Source organism: Buteo buteo, chromosome 24 (assembly GCF_964188355.1).
Source record: "Buteo buteo chromosome 24, bButBut1.hap1.1, whole genome shotgun sequence".
NCBI classification, from domain to species: domain Eukaryota; kingdom Metazoa; phylum Chordata; class Aves; order Accipitriformes; family Accipitridae; genus Buteo; species Buteo buteo.
Window position 1 is genome coordinate 98,829 of NC_134194.1, and position 21,048 is coordinate 119,876.

Consider the following 21,048-nt stretch of genomic DNA (forward strand, 5'->3'; position numbering starts at 1 on the left):
TCATTTATCATCACTAGTCACCCAAACAGTTAACCCTGAATTTTTCACCTGTCCTTTAATACAGTCAACTCCAAGCTAAATTTTTTCCGTCATTAAGAGGGGACCAAAGATCATTTAAAATATTATTATACTTTCTACAAATACATCCCCATCTTAGAGCTTTAGCTACTAGAGAAAGTCTTTGGAGTTTTGGGGTCAGAGGAGCTGCAAGTATAAACTTTCATACAGCTCTGTTGAGGATGTGTGATTTTTCTCTGGTTGTCTAAAGCAGTCTAAATTTCCATAGACGGTCCCGACTCTGGGTGGCTCTAACAAGGATCCTGGAACTCCAGGAAATTCTAAACAGCGTTTTATATTTCAAATATGATGCCAAGTTCCTTTTTGCACTTGTCTCTACGGTTTTGGCAACTGACAGCCCCAAGGGGTGCCCGTACAAGTGTCTCCCGAAGGGCGATTAAATTAATTCTTTTGTCCACGAGGTGGATGGTTTGGTAATGTTATAATTCACAACGCTCTAATTCCTTCTTTCAAATTTAAAAAAAAATAATTGCCTTTTAAATCCATCCCATTTAATTTGCTAAAATGATTCTCATTGTTCTGCATCTTTTCTCAAGTTTTGGTTAAATTCAATGTCAATATTCTTCACGGAACTAGATTTTCATCTGACTTTGGAATCGGAAGGCAACCTGTTACTGAGGTTCAATTTTGTGTCTTTACCAAACTTTGAATCAATTACAAAACTAGATTATTTTTTTTTTTAATCCAAATTACAAAAACGGTTAACATCAAGATTAATAGCTCAAACAATAATTGTTTCATTTTGTTTATCTCATGTTTAGAACCCCTCAAAAAAACCCACATAAACCCTATACACACACAAAAAGATTACTGCCCTCGACAATATTCCTAATAGCAACCCCAACCGTATAAACTTTACACAACTGTTTTCCCAAATAGATAACGTGAAACTTACTTATAGATTTTCAGGTTTAAAGGGCCAGTTTCTTTAGACTTCCAATTTCTTGTTGGTGCTTTCTTTATTCTTGAATAATGAAGCCAAGGTTCTTCTCCCAGACCTTTACTGCTATAAGGGTTGTTAAAATGACTCGATACGGTCCTTTCCACTTCTCCGTGATTTTATATATATTCAATCTAATCTCCCGGTCGGAAGGGATGCGCTGCTACGTCCAATTCTAAGGGTCCAGCTGTGGAGACATACTGACAAAGTTCCTGAAAAGAATTGCTTAAAGAAATCATAACACCTTTTAAAAACCTATCTCCAAAGGCATTCAAGATACTCAGAACGTAGGACTCTTGATATGGTCTTTCATACAATATTTCATAGTGACTTCAATTTGCTTTCTCTTCTGGCTATACTCTGATTCTTAATAGAGCCATGGGTAATGCTCTAACCCATGTGAGTGAGGTTTCCTGACAAATTTTACTCGACTGTTGCTTAAGGGTATAGTTCATTCTCTCTCTCTCTTTTTTTTTTTTTCCCCCCCACTTGCTTGCGGTCTATGTGGGGTGTGATAGTCTCAATCTATAGATAATACTTTGCTCAACTTGTCTCCTAATCTTTGCTATAAAATGAGGGCCATTGTCAGATGACATTCTTACAGGCACCCCACATTTTGGTATTATCTCTTTGAGCAAGACTTTGACTACTTCCCTTGCTTTCTCGGTGCGACAAGGGAAAGCCTCGGGCCACCCAGTAAAGATATCAACTAAAACTAGGATAGATCCTTCTTTTCAAGGCAATTCTATAAAATCAATTTGCTAATATTCTCCTAAAAAAATTTCCTTCTTTAATAATCCCAAAGATGATCGTATTACTGATTCGGGGATAATTTTATATATAAATTTCACATCCGCTTATAATTGTTTAAGCAATCTTTGTCATATTTCGCTTTCTGTTCCCCAGTATACTTTGTGATGTTCAGCTCGGGCAACTTCTCTTATTATTGTGGGTGGGACTCTTATTTGACCTGTCGGTGTTACAGCCTATCCTGTTTCATTTTGTTAGCCTGCCATCTAATAATTAATTCTTCATCTTTTTCATTATACATTGGAGTTTCTTTAGGCAACTTTATACTTTTCTCTGGAACTAGTGCTAGGATGCCTTTTTCTGCAGCCTCTTTAGCAGCTTTATCAGCCAGTCGGTTACCTGCGTTCGGACCGGTCTTACCTAACTGATGTGCTTTACAGTGCATTATCGTGACTGCTGTTGGTTTTTGAATGGTTTCTAACAATTTCAGTATTTGTTCTGCGTGCTGAATGGTGGTTCCTTGCGCAGGTAACAGTCCTCTTTCTCTCCGTATCGCTCCATGTGCGCGTACTGCTCCAAAAGCATACTTTGAGTCTGTCCAAGTGTTGACTCGCTTTCCTTGACTTAGTTCCAGAGCTCGAATAAGAGCTATCAATTCAGCCTTTTGGGCAGATATCGTCGAAGGCAAAGTTGGCAACGCAATTACCTCCTCAGTAGTTATTGTCTATCTTGATAAACGTTTTCCTTCACAGATGGAACCGCTTCCGTCGGCATATAGTTCCCAATCCGTTTCTTCTAGCGGCACATCTCAGAGATCCAGTCGGCTGGAGTAAACTCTTTCGATTGTCTGCAAGCAGTCACGTTCCAGTTCTCCTTTAACTTGATCAGTTGTGGAAAACGCAACAGGGTTAACGGTGGTAGTAGTTTTTAGGTAAACATCATCTTGTTCCAGCAACACCACTTGGTATTTCAGCATCCTGCTAGGGGATAACCAATGCCCCCCTTTCTGTTTTAGCACAACCGTTATCATATGGGAAACGTACAGTAATCCTTTGTCCTCAGGTTAAACTTACGAGCTTCCTGGATCAGTAGCACAGTTGCAGCGACGGCTCTCGGACGACCAGAGCATCCCAGACTCACATTACCTAATCGCTTCGAGAAGTAGGCCACAGCTCGCCCACTTGGCCCTAAATATTGGGCCAGGATACCCAGAGCTATACCTCTTCTTTCACAAGCAAAAAGTTCAAGTGTCTTTGTGAGATCTGGCAGGCCTAGGGCTGGCACCCCTATTACAGCCTGTTTCAATTCTTGGAAAGTAGCTTTCTGGGCATCGGTCCAATCCATTGTTTGAGGTTTTGAGCTGCTCCTATAAAGGTCAGGCCAGCAAGCCACAATTTATCATCTACAGGTGACACCACTCGACCATTCCCGGAAATGCTCGTCATTAATTTTTTTCGTCTTAGGTTCGGGGAGACGACAAATTGCCTCTTTTCTCTCAGTTCCCAATTGTCTCTGCCCTTTTAGGATTTTAAAACTCATTTACATAAGTTTCTTCTTTCTGGGTTATTTGGTTTTTTTCTTTTGACGCTCGATATCCACTGATTCCCCAAAAGTTCAAAAAGTTAATAGTTAACTTTGTGCATTGTTCTTCCGTCTCGGCTACAATTAACAGATCATCCATATATTCCGGCAAGATTTCTTGATTACTTTCTTTCTTCCAAATCTCTAAGTCTCGTGCCAATTGATTTCCAAAAACGGTAAGACTATTCTTAAAGCCTTGAGGCAAGACTGTCGACGTATATTGTGTTTTTCTCCCAGTCTCAGGATTTTCCCATTCCAAAGCAAAAACCTCTTGACTATTGGGATCCAAGGGAATACGGAAAAAGGCATCTTTTCGGTCTAACACTGTGAACCATTCTTGTTTCTCCGTTAGGGTCGTTAACAAAGTATAAGGATTTGCTACTACCGGATGAATATCTTGTACTATTTGATTTATTGCTCTGAGGAGGTCTTGAACTAATCTATCATCTTTTTCATTAGCCTTTTAACAGGCAAGATCGGGGTGTTATATCTGGATTCACATTCTATTAACAATTTGTATCTTAAAAATTTTTGTATTACCATTACTAACCCTTTCTGACTTTCCGGTTTTAGGGGGTATTGTTTAATTCTTACCAGATTCCATCCTGGCTTTAAATCAACTCTCACGGGTTCTGCTTTTCGGATTTACCAGGAACTTCCCAGTCCAGACGATTGGAATTACAGCATTAGACTTTGACTGGTATAATCTTCTGCTGTCGGTAACCATCCTGTTAACAACAAAGCCACTGCTTCGATACGTTTAGTTTCTGGAATTAAAATTTTAATCTCTCCATTTTTAAATTTAATTTCTGCCTCTAAGTTCTCAAATAGATCTCTCCTTAACAGGAGTTTAGGAGAATTTGGCACATACAAAAACTGCTGAGTGACCCGTTGCTTTCCTAATTTCATTGTTAAAGACTTAAAGAAGGGTCTAGTTTCTCGTTCACCTGTTGCACCGACACCACCAATTTCTTCAAAACTTAACTCTCCCTCTAAGGTATTTAAAGCTGAAAAGGTGACTCTAGTGTCAATGCAAATTCAATTTTCTGTTCTCCCAGTTTAGCTGTAACCAGAGGTTCTGCTGGGAGACTCCCTTCCGGTCCCCGTCAGATACGTTCACTTAAAAAGAACAAATCTACATGTGGCACTTTATTCCAGTTACTCTCTCTCCTACAAAACGACAGTAATCGCAATATAGTATTGTAACTCAAAGTTCTGTTCGTTTACCATTTTTCCTGCAACTCACCCCAACGTGCCAATAAACATCCCGACGCTGATGTTTTTGGTACCTTTTCATCAGCAGTTCCATTTCCTGCACTCTTATTCTTAAACAATTTTGCTAATGCCATTATACTTCTATACATTCAAATACCAACTACCAAACAAATGCAAATGACAATCGTCCCAAATAATACACAAAGTCCAACCCAGCAATAGCTTTCGCTTATGACTTACGGGCAGACGCCTAGGCTTCCACTGCAGACGGGGACCCTCCAAGCCCCAACCCTGCGAAGCTTTCGCCACGCCTCACAGGCAGGCTTTCCAAACAAATTCCAAAGCAGCGGCGCCTCACCTTTTTTCCAGGGAACGCTGCGAGGAGCTTTGCGAGTCGAGGGTGACGGTTCTCCCCGACAATACCTCGGTGCCGGCCGGAGTTCGATCGACACTCGATCTCGTCCAGTCTCACTCGCAAGGTCCCATCTGGGTCGCCAAAACCGTTACCAAAATCCAGAATAAAACTCCTTAACACCAACGTGAAGTTAAGAAGCGGGCACTTTGTTTATCGCAGCGCTGGGGACACGGGGGATCGCTCCTCCAAAGGCGTGCCCCACTTAGTATCAAAATCCACCAGTTTTCACAGACTTTTTCTGTCAGGTCATTGTTACCTAAGCTCCTTCTGTAAAAATGCATACTATGCTCGTTCTTAAATTTAACCTTTATAATGATCGGTCCTTTGATTATATAACCTTATCAATATTCTTATTTAAAAACAATCATTGGTCAGTTACACTTAGCTCTGCTGACTGGCATCTTCGATACTCAAATCGAGATGGGAAGGGTAAGGGGGTTTCCAAGCAGCAAACTGGTGTCCACGACAGTTTCCTTGGTTTCCTGAAACAGAACGTAGAAAAGCCAGTAACTTCCTGGTGAGGTTTCTAGGGTTAGCTCTTTCAAACTTTAACAATGTTAAGGTTCCTAGAGTCACGCGTAACACAGTTCCTAAAGTTTCTATGGCTACGTTTCAAACTTGACAATCCTATACGTTATGCTTCACAATTTTACTTCTTAATCAAACCTAACTCTTCTATGTGATTAAATTTTGATTTCTTTACCAGAATACTTGCAACAGCCGGAGCCCAGCAGGAACAGGGGGGGCACGGCCCGACCCCCCCAGCGCCTCACCTCCTCCTCCTCCCCTGGGCTCCCTCACGGCCCCTCGCCCCGTGCAGAGGGAGCGCAAACGCAGCCCGGAGGGCAAAGAGGACGGACGGCCAGCGTTTATTCAGTCAGTCGCGTGCCCATCGAGTCCCGCCAGCGAGTCTGCTCCGGGGCTCGGGGCGCCCCCCGGCGCTCCCCCTGCCCCTCAGACACCTCTGATAGCCTATTTCCATACATTCTGTATGGCACGTCTAAATATTGGGATGGTTTTAATATTTTGTACCAGCTGTGGAAACTGGTTTGCTGCTAGGTGACTGCAAAAGTGAGATTTGGTAAATAATTATTAGAAATCTTATACTAACACTACCATTGAAACAATAGACAAAAGTATAGCCAAGCAATCGACTAGCAGAGGTAGGTACTCCTAAGTTTTGCAGTTCTTTGCTCTTATGACTAGATGTTCCTGGACGCTAGATGAGAACAATGCTGAAACTGACCACACGTGATTGAAACTGCGTTAAGCTTCAAGATCAAAGAACAAGGACAAGAATAAAGACTTCAAGGACAGCCAGCAAGAACTTCAAATGGGTCGGTGGTCGCAAAAGCAGCCCTTCGACTCAAATGGATCCTTCATTGCGCGTGATCGGATGTAGGCAGTACTATGATAATCGGTTGCCATCGTTTTTACGTATATGTATTCTAATCTGATTAACATGCAATTACTTATTCTATATAACCTGTTTGTGCTAAAGCGGTGGCATGCACGCTAGGTGGAACTATCCCCCGTGCATCCAGCGCTGCAATGAAGAATGCCTGCTTTCTAAAACTCCAAAACGAGTCTTAGGGAGTTTCTTCGACCGGCTTTTCAGTATCAGAGGTACAAGGGAGGAAGGAAAAAGAAACAAAAGAAAAAAGAAAAAAAACAGGCAGCGGTGTGGGAAAGAGAGGGGACCAGGGGAGGGGCAGGGAGGGACCAGAACGCAGAAGAGGGGAGTCAGGGCCCCGAGGGCCCGGGGCTCACCACAGCTCTTGTTCTTGGCGCTGCCAGGAGAATTTGCCAGTTCAGACGCTTCTTTCCGCTCCTCTCCCACTCCCCTCCTCTTCTGTAACTCCGGCGGCACGGCCGTCCTCCCCCTAGGAGAACACGCGCCTCGTAGGTCTTGCAAGACGAGGCTTCCCAGGCACGGAGCCTCGCTCGCTCGCTCGCACACTACGTGGCCGTACCGCGCCGTCGGTGCTGCATACGGACCCTGCGGACTACAAAGAGGGATCCTTCCACACGCGGAGAGGCAGGCTCTCTCTTGCCTGCAGCGGGAGGCAGCTGCCGGCCGGCCGGCCTTCCATTTCTTCTTCTCTACCTTTCTGTGGCCTCTCCAGCTTCAGCCGCAGCAGCTCCTGCCCGCAGCCGGTAAGCGCCCCGCCTGTCCCCTCGTGCTCCCGCGCCGCGAGGAGAGGGAGGCCGGGCAGAGACAGCGCGTGCCAGCTTTCCTTGCCGGCGGCGTTTCCTTACCGGGAGGAAGCAACGAGCGCGGCGGCACCTCCCGCCGGTGCCGCATTGCCGTTACCGTCGGACGGCACGTGCAGGACCGGGGCAGCCCCGCGCACTCGCAGCCTCCGGGCTGCAGTACCGAACATTGGTCGCGGGGTGGCAGCGGCGAGCGCTTGGCACAACGCGCCAGCGCGCATGCGCGGCACCCCAGCTGTAGTACCGAACTCTGTTCAATAGGTGGCGGAAGAGAGCGCTGGAGAAACGCGCCGCTACCGCGCATGCGCGGCTCCCGAGCCGCTGTACCGCGTTTTGGTTGCCAGGCAACAGCAGGAGGGCGGCAAAGGCCGCCACCGCGCATGCGCGGCTCCCGAAAGCCAGTGCGGCGTTCCGGTTGCCAGGCAACAGCAGGAGCGCCGTAAACCGCGCAGCCGCGCATGCGCGGTGGCCGAGGCGTCGTGTCGCGCTTTGGTTGCCAGGCAACAGCGGCGAGCGCCGTAAAAGGCGTACCGCGCATGCGCGGATGACGAGCTGCCGTAACGCGCTCTGGTTGCCGGGCAACGGCACGAGCGCCGTAAACCGCGTCGCCGCGCATGCGCGGTGGCCGAGGCGTCGTGTCGCGCTTTGGTTGCCAGGCAACAGCGGCGAGCGCCGTAAAAGGCGTACCGCGCATGCGCGGATGCCGAGCTGCCGTAACGCGCCCTGGTTGCCGGGCAACGGCACGAGCGCCGTAAACCGCGCAGCCGCGCATGCGCGGTGGCCGAGGCGTCGTGTCGCGCTTTGGTTGCCAGGCAACAGCGGCGAGCGCCGTAAAAGGCGCACTGCGCATGCGCGGATGCCGAGCTGCCGTAAAGCGTTCCGGTCGCTGGGCAACACCAGGAGCGCCGCCGCGCATGCGCGGTTGCCGCCACGCCGTGTCGGAGCTCCGGCGACTCGGGGAGGCGCCCGTTGGCCGCGCCTGGGGGGCGCCCGCCTCCGTCCCCTCTTCCCTTCTATCGGCTCTCGGGGAACTGCCCAGCGCTGCCCTGGCCCGGCTCGCCTCCGGCGGACCGGGAGCCTGCCGTGGCGGCCGCTTCGCAGCTTCCCGTCCCGCCAGCCCCGGGCGGCCAGGAGGCATCCCCCGCCGGAGCGGATCGCTCGCCTCACCCGCGGTCCCGGCGCTCGCCCGCTGCCGCCGAGACCCGCGCCCTGCGCGCCGCCACGGTGCTTCCGGGCGCCGCGCATGCGCCCGCCGTCGACGGCGCGCCGGGTGGGGGGGGGGGGGTGTCAGAGCCGGCGCGCCAACGCCGGGCTGCAGTACCACACTTTGCCCACAAGGCGGCAGCACCCGAGGCGGCGGCGCTGCTGCGCACCTGTGCGGTGCCGGCGCTGCTGTTCCGCCCTTTGCCCGCTGAGCGCCCGCCCACACCGCGCACGGGGGCGGCAGCGGCGTTTCCTTACCGGGAGGAAGCAACGAGCGCGGCGGCACTCTCCCCCCGTGCCGCACTGCCGTTACCGTTGGACCACGGGTGCCGTTACAGGGGCACCACCGCGCCTTTGCAGCCTCCGAGCTGTAGGACCCCATTTTGGTCGCCGGGCAGCAGCATCCCCACAACGATCCTCTTCGGAGCAGCGGCTGGATGAGGGATGACTGACAGCTCAGCCCAGCAGAGACCAGACACAGGCGGCAACTACTTACTGGGGGCACAGGGCTTACGTTGCCCTGCCCTTTCCCCACTCGCAGCCCAGGCAGTCATCTTCATCGCCTCCGTTCCAAAAAGCACCCGAGTGCCTGGAGCGTTTACAGCAGTCAAGTGCAAAGAACAGACCATTCGGGTGCTCGCTTCTGTCCCTGCCCCCCCACCCCATTATCTAGAGAGGAGAAGCAGCACAGGGAGCCTGCAAACGGCAGGGGGGAGGGGGGATGGTCCCCTGGACCAAGCCCCCAGGGACTGCTGTAGCCCTCTGCATGTGGCATCAGGGTTGCGGGAGTGACAGCAGCCAGTCAACAGATGCTGGCGACAGATTTTAAAAACAAAAACATAACGCCTGGTGCAGCTGACAGCCTGAAGGCAGGCCACAAGAGACCCAAAGCTGCTCTGTGCCAGAGGGGCAGCTCTGTTCAGCAGGGAACGCCGCGCACCAGATGCCAGCGGCCCACCTGCAAGCGAGCGATACCCTGGCGACCCTGGGGCTCAGTTGGGGTGGGCGCACCTTTCCTCACCTCCGTGCTGTCAGAACTCTGCTCTCCCAATCCTGCGCGCACACAAGGCTTCTTGTGCGGGGCTTGTCTCTTATCGAAGAGACGCTGCACGGTGTTACTTACCGCCCCGCCCTCCGGCGTGCAAAGGAATCAGCCGTGAAGCAGGGATAGCAAAGAGGCCTGTCGGGATAGTAGTAGTCCTCAGCAGATGACCGCAGAGCCCTCGAGGTTCCATCTTTGCTCCCTACAGGAGCGTGGCTCCGCACTCCTTGCCGCTCCCGCCAGCAAGCGACACAATTGCCCTTTGCCGCCTGCAACACGCAGTACCTGCACGGCCCCAGTACTGCCGCTTACAGAGCGAGAGGCGCTCGCTAGAAAGCAGCAATGAAGAACAAGGACGGCCCGTCAAGATGGCAGGACGAACATAGAGAGCCTCCAGCATTAGCCAGGCGGGGCTTGCAACTCACCTCGTGTCGTGGTTTAACGCCAGCCAGCAACAAAGCCCCACGCGACCGCTCACTCGCTCCCCCGCCCCCAGTGGGACAGGGAGACAATCGGAAGGGCGAAAGTGAGAAAACTCGTGGCTTGAAACGAAAACAGTCTAATCATTAAAAAGAAACAACAACAACAACTTGCAAGGAAAAGAAGAAGGAAAAATGACAGAGAATGGGGTGCAGGCAGCATGCCAGGGGTCTGGAGCCTGATGGATGATGCGGGGGGGGGGGGGGGGTGGTGGTGGTGTGGATTATGGAAGAGGGAAAGGAAGCGGGGGGGGACGACAGGGGGGACGGGACAGGAGACAGAAGAGCAGGGCATGCGGGGGGGAAACAACTCGCGTGGGTTAAAAACTCGCATGGGTGAAGGGGGCGGGCTGGAGCAGCAGGGGGCATATGGGGGAGAAACACACGCGGGGGGGGGGGGGGTAGGTGAGGGTACAAAGGTGCATGGGGGGACACGGGTAGGGATGACCTACCCCAGGGAGTCCACCCAGGATGATCCACAGCAGGTAACTCGCCTGGGATAACCCGCAACAGAGCATCCACACCAGATAATCCACACTGGGAGGACCCCCAGCAACACCCCTCAAACTGCCTGTGCTTCACCCCCAATCTTCCCCAAACTGGGGAGTTTTCTGCTTTTTCAAAATACTCAGTTTGGGGTGTGTTTCAGTGCTTTTCCACAACATAAAAAGGGGTGATCTTTTGGTTGTGGTTTTGTGCATGAAAATGGGGTGGGTTTTTTGCTTTCCAGCTGCACAAATCCAGGCGGATTTGGCTTTCCCAGGAGTCCCAAATTTGTTTGGTTTTTTCCATTGCAGACCCAGAACCAGGGGGTTTGGGGTTGTCCTGGTTTCGGCTGGAATAAAGTTCATTTTCTTCTGACTAGCTGGTACAGGGCCATTTTGGATTTAGAATGAGAACAATGTTGACAACACACCGATGCTGTAGTTGTTGCTAAGCAGCGTTTAGACTAAGTCAGGGACCTTCCAGCTTCTCATACCGCCCTGCCAGCAGAGGCTGGGGGTGCACAAGAAGAGTCGCTGAGCTAAAGGAGGATGCCAGGTAAACAGGTCAGCTCGAAATACACCACCACCTTTAAAAGTTAAGAGCGATTTGAACACTTAAAATCAGCACTTAGGCTAATCGATACCATTTTGAACACCTTCTTAGCATACAAGTAAACACTCTCGCCGGTGTTGGAAAACGTCTCCTCCCTTCCTTACAGCACTGCTGCAGGGAGATAACCCCGGGAGGCTGCGGGACGAGGTCGTACACAATCAGAATCTACGCTTACGGATCCACCGCAACAGCTACAGCCCTTGCGCTGCTGCTGCTGCTGCTGCTTTGCATCTTGCTTGTTTGGTGAATAAAGCTGAAAGCGAAGTGGAAAACTTCAAAGAGCAAAATGAAAAATAAAGAACAAATCTCAATCATTCACTTTACACTAAAAAGGTGTGCCCATGTTTATATACATCCAATAAAAATACTTATACTATAAAAGTATTTGATTTTCCTTTTCCATTACCTTAGCTTGCACAGCTCTGAATTCATACCATTAAATTATCTCTCTCCAAAGTACACAGTTATAACGGGACTAGGGGTTTTTGTGCGTGTTGCATAACGCGGAGGGACACCTGGTCAGCTGAGCTGCCCAAGAGAGGTGTACTGAACTGCCAGGGAAACGCACCATTGAAAGCCAGACAGAAAGTACTTCAGAGCACTCCGTCAAAACATCAGGAAAAAAAACCCATAACATTCAGTTGCCTCTCTTTTTAAATGTTTAGACAAATACCTAACTGCTTACATACACCTAACAAATCATATACTACAGCTATCTGGCAGTTACAGTTTAAACAATGCAAGTCAATTTGTAAAATCCCCAGCGCTGCAATACCTCAGACTACCAAAAAGGACTGGCAGATTTCCTAATGCTTTTGGCAGTACTGAAGCATGCAGAGCAACACTTTTTCATGTTATCTCGACCGTTACAACTGAGAAACCAAAGACCAGTGATGCCATCAACTTTAGGAAGATGGGCTGTGCTTGGGTCTTTGGAAGGAAATTGACTTTTTTTTTTTTTCCTCTCTTTTTTTAAAGAGAGTGAAAAGTCTCATTACTGATGACTTCTACTGTCAAGTTGATCACCTCTGAAGATCCACTCTGATGGGAAGTTCATAAAACAAAATTTCTTTGAGAGAGAAAGACTTCCATTTTGGAAAATCTCTTTCCAACTGAAGTCAAAATTACACACTGTAGGTGAAAGGAAAAAATACATTACTGAAGCAGTAACTCATCAAAACCACCTCAGGACTCACTGTCACTAGTTACAAGGCTGCTAATGCTTCCTGGGAAAGCCTGGAAAACACACAGATGCGACGCCCATTTGCCCTGTTTTGTCCACGTCTCTTCTTTGACCTTGACTGCTTTTAGTACAGATGCTAATTATCTCCGTAACGTTTTTGAGCACTACTATAAGATATTTAAAAAAAAAAAAAAATCATTGACTGTAAAAGCATAAAGGTTTTATCATGAAAACAAAGTCTGTTTCTTCTGAACAGCTGAACTCTTAAGAACAGTTTCTTCCCTCTTTTAGGACAAAATTAGTTTCACAGTATCATTTACTAGCAAGCACACAGAAACAGAAGATTATGCTTTCAGGAAGAGAAGATAAACTGAGGGAAGTAAACTTTGTATAGGTGTAACATGCTCCAGAACAGAACTTATTTTTAGTATTTGTGTTAAAATATTTAATGTAAAAAAAAAAGTAGGAGAGTTGGCACACTCTCAACATTAAAGTCCGTACCGCAAGTACCTTTGGAAAAACGCAGACACACATCGTAGGCGTACCTTGTACTTGCAGGCCACTACGGAATCTTTCCGTCTGTCTCGTACCGTCACGGCAGAAGAAAGGGCAACCACGGCGAAACGGTGCCAGCTGACATCCAGCTGAGAGAAGAAAAAAAAAACATTAGCACAAAGCTGGGTAGGAATCCAAAGCTGCCTTTTTTTTTTTTTTGTGAAGGTTTGTGAAGACAGTACGACTGAGCGGAGGAAAAACTATTTTTGCGTCATCTTCGGTACAGTTGTTGACACGGGCCACTAGAGCTTTTGCATTTTTCAGACGACTGTGCCTTTTTTTTTTTTTTTCCCTTTCTTTTTTGACTCACTGGCAACTTTACTTTCACTAGAACTCACTTTCCTAGATACACGCAGGTGACAGACATAGAGACCTACCGACATTTTCTCAAGCCTTAGTATAGCCGAGGCTTCATCACCCTATACGTCCCAAGTTGAGTATCTTTGCTAAAGAGCACAGCAACACATCTGTCCTTGTGAACTGCCTCGTTGCAAAAAAGGAACCATTTTTTCCAGGCCGTTGCTCCAAACGGGCAAGATCTTTTAAAACCGCAGTTGTGCCACCAAACCCGCTCAGGGTCCCTCCTAGCTTTTGACCACCCTGAGATTTAACAGGCACACGCTCCATTCCATCTTCCAACAGCAAAAATACGTTAACGCTCTCGGACCCAGAGCGCAACCCTACGGATGTCCACGCACACACCCTGCCGTTTTGATGAGGAGCCACCGAGCATCCCTGCGAGCACAGCTGCACGCGCCAGATCGGTTTCCCCTACGCCGCGAGTTACCGGTTCCGGTGAACGTAGTTTCTGACGCTTTAAACCGAAAACCGTATCTCGACGCTTCGCCACAGTAGAAACGACCCATCGCCACAACGCTACAAAAACGCAGTAACACCAATTGCAAACCCACAGCAGCAACAGCTCCAGAAATATTTAGACCAGGAACAAGGGAGAAAAATAAAACAGCTTCATCTCACGCACAGGGGAGCGGCAGGCAGAGAAAAGGGTCGGCATTCTGAGCCCTTACAGAAAACGGGCATTCTCCTTCCGTTCCTCAGCCCGTCCGTTAAGGTCTAAATACCGCAACACTACTACGGCAACGTCGAGAGCAGGGAACAGCAGCCCTGACGCTGGACTTGCCGCTGACCCACGCTATTTACGTAGCAGGACGCGTACGCAGAGGGACACGTTTTGCCACACGCAGCCCTGAACTTCCTGAAAATTTACGTTTACCAAAAAAAGCCATTTGGAACATATTGCCAAACAACATTCGGCAAGAAAGCTTTGATGCCTTTGACACACGCAAGTTTTTGGTCACTTGCTATTTGCTTCCTGTTGCTGCTGCTGTTCTTCCTTCAGAAATTCTACTCGTAGCCCAGTTATTCACTACTGGTTCAAGCATTTGCCTTCCTGGTATTACCAGCACATTCACAGAGGCAAATAACTTACTTGCTCTTCTACAATTATCCAAACGACAATTACAGCCATGAAAGAGAAGGAGAGGTCAGGCAGCAGAAGAGCTCTGCAGGCTGGCACCAGTCAATATTGCACTCTCGAAGAACAAACAACAACAAAACAAAACCGTGACCCTGTATCCTTCTTTCCTTCCCCCCCCCCCCCCCTTATTCTTTCAGAGCTCATCCCTGCCTCAGCATTTTGTCTTGTCAGAGCACGAAGCGCAGGTGATCCGTACCCTGACGACTTTTGCGTGTGATGAATGCCTGTTCAGAAATAGTCCAGATCTGCAAGACTGGTGTCATTTCTATGGTTTTAATCATCATAACTCAAATTTTATTTACTCACGCATTTGTGAGGAAACTAATTAACTTTCAGACACTGCCTCTCCTTTTTTTGAGGGGTGGGGGTGGAAATGTGTTAGAGACTGAAAAACATTACGATTCAGAGCTCCCAACCACGAGGGAGTGGTGGAGAAATCAATGAAAGCAAAGACCAACAGCAGCAACATCAACTCAAAGTTGGCTTTCATTCTGATCACGTACTTAAGCGACTCTCCTTGCAAGTCTGTGCCTCGGTCCTAGGAATGACTAGTCCTTTTTTGGAAGAACAAACTTTTTCACTTAAAAGTCATAGACTGAAGACTCCGCTGAACGGAATGGGGATTGTCCCACGGGACAACATGCCGTCAACACTCGTAATGGGGGGGGCGGGAAATCAAATAAAAATCAAGTTTAAGTACCAGTTTCCATCATGTTTCACTCATTACATTTCTGCTGGCATCTAGGTGCTCAAAAATGAACTACAGGGACACCACATATTCCTAAAAATTCAGTTATATATAAAAAAGTAAAAGGCTATTTCCAACTTGCCCATAAAATTAGTATGAACAGAGAGAAGAGAAACACTCAACCCTGAAGAAGCTAACAGGCAGCTCTGAATTTACCAGATATGAAATTTCGTTCTTTCACCTGAAACAAAAACATATCAAGGGACTAGTTCAGGAAAAAGGCATGATCTGTTAACAGCAATTTTTCCATCAGCTTTTCTGCACTAGCAGCAAATATGCCTTCTCTGTGGGTTTAACGTGGAGCATCTGTAGTGCCCTCGAACTCGCAAGTGTTTCTCTCTGCTCCCCTAGCCCGATACGTGTGATTACCTGAGCAGCAAGCGGAATTAACCAGGCAGGATTTTCTTCGTATGACGTGGAAGGTGACACTGGGAAAAGAGGAGACAAAGAAATGAACCTGCTTGTCACACCCAGCCAACAGTGAAAAGACAGGGGAGGATTCTGCCGGAAGGGCTCTGCACCCCAGGAGCTCCCGCCGGCCGGTTTCTCTCCCCTTTGCCCGGTACCGAGGGGATGACGACACCTCGCCCGCGCCCCCTCGCAGGGGGGGCTGCCCCAGGAGAGCCGGGGGACCCCCACCTCGCTTCTGCCCACGGGAACGGACCGGGCGAGACCCTCCACGCAGAGAGGGGAGCGTGGCGTGGATTGCATCCCCGATGGAAGAGGCCGGGCTCCCCGCTGGCAGAAGGACAACTCACCTCCCTGCTGCTCGGAGCTGCTTGCTGCGGACAGCCCTGCCTGCGCCCGGCCGCTCTTCAGCCGTGCTGGGAGCGCAGTCCGGCCGATGGATGCTCCAGTGAAAAGACGCTCCAGCTAATCACGCCTCCCGCTTGTTACAGCCGCAGGTACTTTTGCCTCTGGCTAATGCACGCTCCAGACAGCGGACACCCCCCGCCTCATTCCAGCTCCCGCTTGCTACAGTTCTGGCTCATTGAAGCCCCAGCTCCGCACTGAAGCTCCGGCTGATTTCAGCTGCTTCTCCTTACAAGCTCCAGCTACGTGCAATGGTCTGGGCTTTCCATAAGGTTGTATATCAACTGCTGTCAAAACTGAAGCATTAGGATTAAACATCAGAGTTACATGCTGTATAAATATTCATTAGTTTGTGCAATTAATTACTTAACAACTATTCTGAGCAGCATAGAAAGAAGAGCTGGACTCAAAGATGGCACGTGGGGTCTGAAAAGCGCCTTTACCCCCACAGACCATCACAGATGTTGAGTTCGGCCTGCTGCGTGCCGGACTCCTGAACTTCGGTGTCTGACACAACCAGACCCCCATCCCACCCCTGCTTTCCCCCAGAGCCCCCAACACCCTCCCACCCGCCTGCAAAACCAGCCAAGCCGTCTTCTGCTTTTGGCCCCCCCACCAGCTGACTTGGGGCCCATTTGGGAGCCAAAAAACCCAGCTGCTGAGCCTGTTCTCAAGGCCCAAACACACAGGACCAGACCTCTGTTTCTGGGCCCAAAGCCACACAGCTCGGTCTGTTTCCGAGCCCCAAAATCAGCCACACGATCCTGTTTTCAAGCCCCAGAACAGAAGACTTGTACTCCATTTCTGACCCTGCAGTGCCCACGGGTGATGCCGAGCGTAGCCACCCCAAAGCCCTGCACCCCCAGGGCCCCACGCGCAGTTTCGGGGAGTGCTCGGGACCTGCGGAGGGCCCAGCCCCACACCTCTGCCGGGCAGCCCCAGCACAGGCAGGGTGTCGCTTCACGATTGCCGTTTCAGGCTTAATTTCCCCACCATCACCAGCACGGCCAGGCCCCCACCCCAAACCCCCCAGCCAAAGCACCCCCGCAGGTAGCCGGGCCCAGCCACCCAGAAAACAATTAAACCAAAGGGGGAACAAGACAGAGAATGTGGGGAAAGGCAAGGAGAAGGACACAGAAACAAAGAGAGCGCAGGAGGGATAGGGAGCAAGACAGAGAGATGGAGCAAGAAAGGAAAAAAGGACGGGAGGCAGAACCAAGGGAAAGAGAGACAAGGACAGGGAGCAGGACAAAGGGACGGAAGAGAAAAAAAAATAGCGACGGGCTGCAGGACAGAGATGACGGGATTAAACAGACACAAGGAGCACGACAGAAGGACAGAGAGAGACAAAAGGGACAAAGAGCAGGCCAGCACTGGAGGGGAAAAAACCAACTGCAATGGGCAGTAGGGGAGAGATACGGAAAAAGAAAAAAATACTGAGGAACAGAAAAAAGAAAGAAGAGACAGCTAGCTGGACAGGGGGACACAGTTAGAAAGGGCGGGAGAGGGAATGGGGCAGAGAAAGACAGAAAAGGTCTTGTGAAAGAAAGCAAGGCAGAGGGACATCACGGGGGGGGGGGAGGGAGAAGGGTCTGGACAGAGATGGAGAAATAAGCAGCAGCGACAGAGGAAAAGAGACAGAGAGAGGGACAGGGAACATGGCAGAGAAGGAAAAATCAGGACAGCGGCAGGACGGAGATGAAAAACTGGGACAGTCCTCAGGACAGAGAGTAATATGAATACGAGCAGGGAGCGGGACAAAGGGATACAGTGAGAAATGACGGGACAGGAAGCAAGACAGAGCGACAGACAAGAACAATGACAACGAGAGAGAGAGAGAAAGACAGAGACCATGAGAAGCACAGGGGGTTGGGGAATTTAGAAAGAGAGGTATCAGGAGCCCTGCAGAGAAAGGGAGGGTGAATGAAAAAGGGACAAGCAGCAGCACAAAGTGTCAGAGAGAGTAAGAGATGAACAGGGAGGAGGATGGGGACAGTGAGATACAGAATGGAAAAAATAAACAGCAACAGTAAGCAAGACAAAGGGATGGAGAAAGTAGGAAGAAGAGAGATAGGAAGGCAGGGACACAGAGCAGCACGTATAGGCGCAGAGAGAAAAAGAATGCCAGGGAACAGGCCATAGAAATTGGAGGGGGGAAAGAGGCAGATGCAGATCAGGACAAGGAGATGGAAAAGGAAAAAACAGCAACCGGCTGCAGGACAAAGACGGGGGGCAGTGGGGAGGAAGTGGGAGAGGGAGCAGGACAAGAACGCAGAGAGAAAAAGAAAAGGGCGCAGTCGAACAAGAGAGAGAAAGGGGGAGAGAAAGAGGGAGCAGGACAAGAAAATAGACAGAAGAGGAGAAGTACAGGGAAGCAAAAAAAAAAAAAAATCCAACAAAAAAAAAACCAAACCACCAAAACCCAAACATCACAGAAGCATGGGAAAGAGAGGGAGCCAGGAGAGGGGGAGGGAGGGAGGGACCGGGATGCACAAGAGGAGTGACAGGGCCCCGAGGGCCCAGGACTCACCACAGCTCTCACTCTTGGAGCTGCCATAAGACCTTGCCAGCTCAGACACTTCTTTCTCCTTCTGTCCTCCCTTCCTCTTCTGTAACTCCAGTCGCTTGGCTGTCCTCCACATAACGGAACACGCGAGCGCCTCGCAGCTCTTACGAGATGAGGCCCCCTAGACACGTAGCCTCGCTCGCTCGCTCACTATGTGGCCGTACCGCGCTGCTGGTCATGCACACAGACCCTGGCGGTCTGACCTGCTGTGGACTACAAGGAGGGATCCTCCCACACCCAGAGAGGCAGGCTCTCTCTTGCCTGCAGCAGGAGGCAGCTGCCGGCCGGCCTTCCGTTTCTTCTTCTCTACTTTTCTGTGGCCTCTCCAGCTTCAGCAGCTCCCGTCCACAGCCAGCAAGCGCTCCGCCTGTCCCTCTGTGCTCCCGCGCCGCGAGGAGAGGGAGGCCAGGCAGAGACACCCCACGCGAGCCTGAGGCTGCCGCAGTCAACGGCATCCCCGGGGGACGAACGGACAACCGCACTCACAGCGTGGCCTCTGGGAGAGGGAAAGAGGCAGCAGTGACCGTTATTACCGTAGCTCGACCCTGGCCGGAGCCCCTCCTTCCGCAGGGGCTTCCGCAGACGCCGCTCGTTCCCCGCGCCGCTGCTAACGGCACCCACGTTCAGGGAGACTCGAGAACATCGGAGGGCCAGCTTGCTGCCCTCACGACAGGGCTCGGGGGCTGCCTGCGGCTACAGCACAGGCTTCAGGGGAGGGGCTGGAGCTGGGGGCAGCCGCACGGGCCGCGCCTGGGGGGTGCCCGCCTCCGTCCCCTCTTCCCTTCTATCGGCTCTCGGGGAACCGCCCGGCGCTGCCCTGGCCCGGCTCGCCTCCGGCGGACCGAGAGCCTGCCGCGGCGGCCGCTTTGCAGCTTCCCGTCCCGCCAGCCCCGAGCGGGCAGGAGGCACCCCCCGCCACCGCCACCGCCCCCGCCGGAGCGGATCGCTCGCCTCACCCGCGGTCCCGGCGCTCGCGCGCTGCCGCCGAGACCCGCGCCCTGCGCGCCGCCACGCTGCTCCCCTGAACCGCGCATGCGCCGGCCGCCGACGGCGCGCCGGAGGGCTCAGAGCCGGCGCGCGAACGCCGGGCTGCAGTACCGCATTTTGGCCACAAGGCGGCAGCAGCAGAGGCGGCGGCGGCTCTGCTGCGCACCTGCGCGGTGCCGGCGCTGCAGTTCCGCGCTTTGCGCGCCAAGCGCCCGCGGACACCGCGCGCGTGGGGCGGCAGCGGCGTTTCCTTACCGGGAGGAAGCAGCGAGCGTGGCGGCCCCACCCCGCAGGCACAGCGGCATCGCATTGCCGCTACCGGCGGACGGCAGCGTGGACCGCAGCGGCACCTCCGTGCATGCGCGGCTCCGGTGCTGCAGTACCCAATTTTGGTCGCCGGGCGGCAGCATCACCCTAACGAGCCTTTTCTGAGCCTCAGCTGGAGGAGAGATGGCAAAATCTAATGGAGGTGCCTCAGATACAAATGCTTCATAAGAGCTGCTTCTTACCAAAATATAAGCTCAATGAGGAAAAGCCAAAGGTGATGCAGACAGAGCTATTAAAATCTCAGTACAGAAGTATGCATTACTTGACATGGCAGGATGGTTCTACCAGGTTGTTCCAACCCAAGCACCAGGTTCTAATGCCTGTCCAGTGGTGTCCACAATATCCCTCACAGCCTCAAATGTAATAGACAGCTCCCCCCATCTGGGACCATGTTTTGCACATCTGAGCCGTGCCCTCCCACACACCTGCTGTGACCATGCCCCCCTGTGATAAAAATCAAATAGAACAATTAAGGACTCTGCTTCATCACCTTGGCCTCCAAAAGAAGCTTCCTTCCTCTGCTGACAGTCAATGCTGATATCCTCATGCTGTTCCTTGAACGTGGGCTTGCCCTTGGGTGCCTGTACTGCCAAAGAAAGAGCAAATGATTATGCTCTGATAACCTGCTCCATCCTCCTGTTGTTCTTCAAGAAATCTAAGACAAAGCTACCATCCCGGCCGCTACGTAACAGAAGAAGCTTGTGCAGGAGATGACTGAGCCCATCCCTGTAAATGGAAAACTCTGCTATGGCCCTGCTTTGCCTTTCAGCGAAGGCACCCACCATCAGGGTGCCCTGAACTCCTTCATGAGTTGCTAGGAAAGTCAGATACACTTAGTTCAAAACATCTGGCAAATAAGATATGACCTGAAATCATGTGTACCCCACCTTATCCCAGAAACAGACAGCTAGCTTCCTCCCACACAAAACTCACCTCTGACAAATACACAAAACAGAACAACATTACACCAACCAGAGCAAAATCCTTAACCTCTGACACACTCTGAAAGGGATTAGTGCACCCACATAATATATGTTCACACAATCAACCCATGTACCAGACTTCCTCAGGGTAAGCCCTGCAAAGACAAGAGGAAGCCTGACAGTACCTCCCTGGATGCCTCAGCACTCCAAGCACACCGCTCCCCTCTCTGCCGCTCCCATCAGGGGAAAACGCTGGTGAGGATATCCGGCAAAAAAGGAGGAAAGAGAGCCACGGGGACCTGGATGTCAAAAGATGACCTGACTTTACCTGCAGGAATAAACAAAAGAAACCCTGCCAAAAAAAATTCTAACCAAAAAAAACAGAAAATATGAAAAACCCAGAAAGCTGAAAAAGACAGGATACCGTACCATG

The 21,048-nt window shown here is 50.8% G+C and overlaps 1 long non-coding RNA gene across 2 annotated transcripts; it reads right to left on the reverse strand.

The window, feature by feature from the left end:
* Window positions 1–10,144: 10,144 nt before the first annotated feature.
* Window positions 10,145–20,283, reverse strand: LOC142044344 (uncharacterized). Of its 2 annotated transcripts, XR_012654299.1 has the most exons (6): window positions 20,183–20,283; window positions 19,621–19,804; window positions 18,343–18,874; window positions 15,758–16,108; window positions 15,369–15,427; window positions 10,145–12,842 (listed from the first exon to the last, which is right to left on the reverse strand). It is a non-coding gene; the product is annotated as an uncharacterized LOC142044344 (long non-coding RNA). The 2 variants fall into 2 exon arrangements; XR_012654298.1 differs by lacking the exons at window positions 19,621–19,804; window positions 20,183–20,283 and adding an exon at window positions 19,335–19,445.
* Window positions 20,284–21,048: the final 765 nt, after the last annotated feature.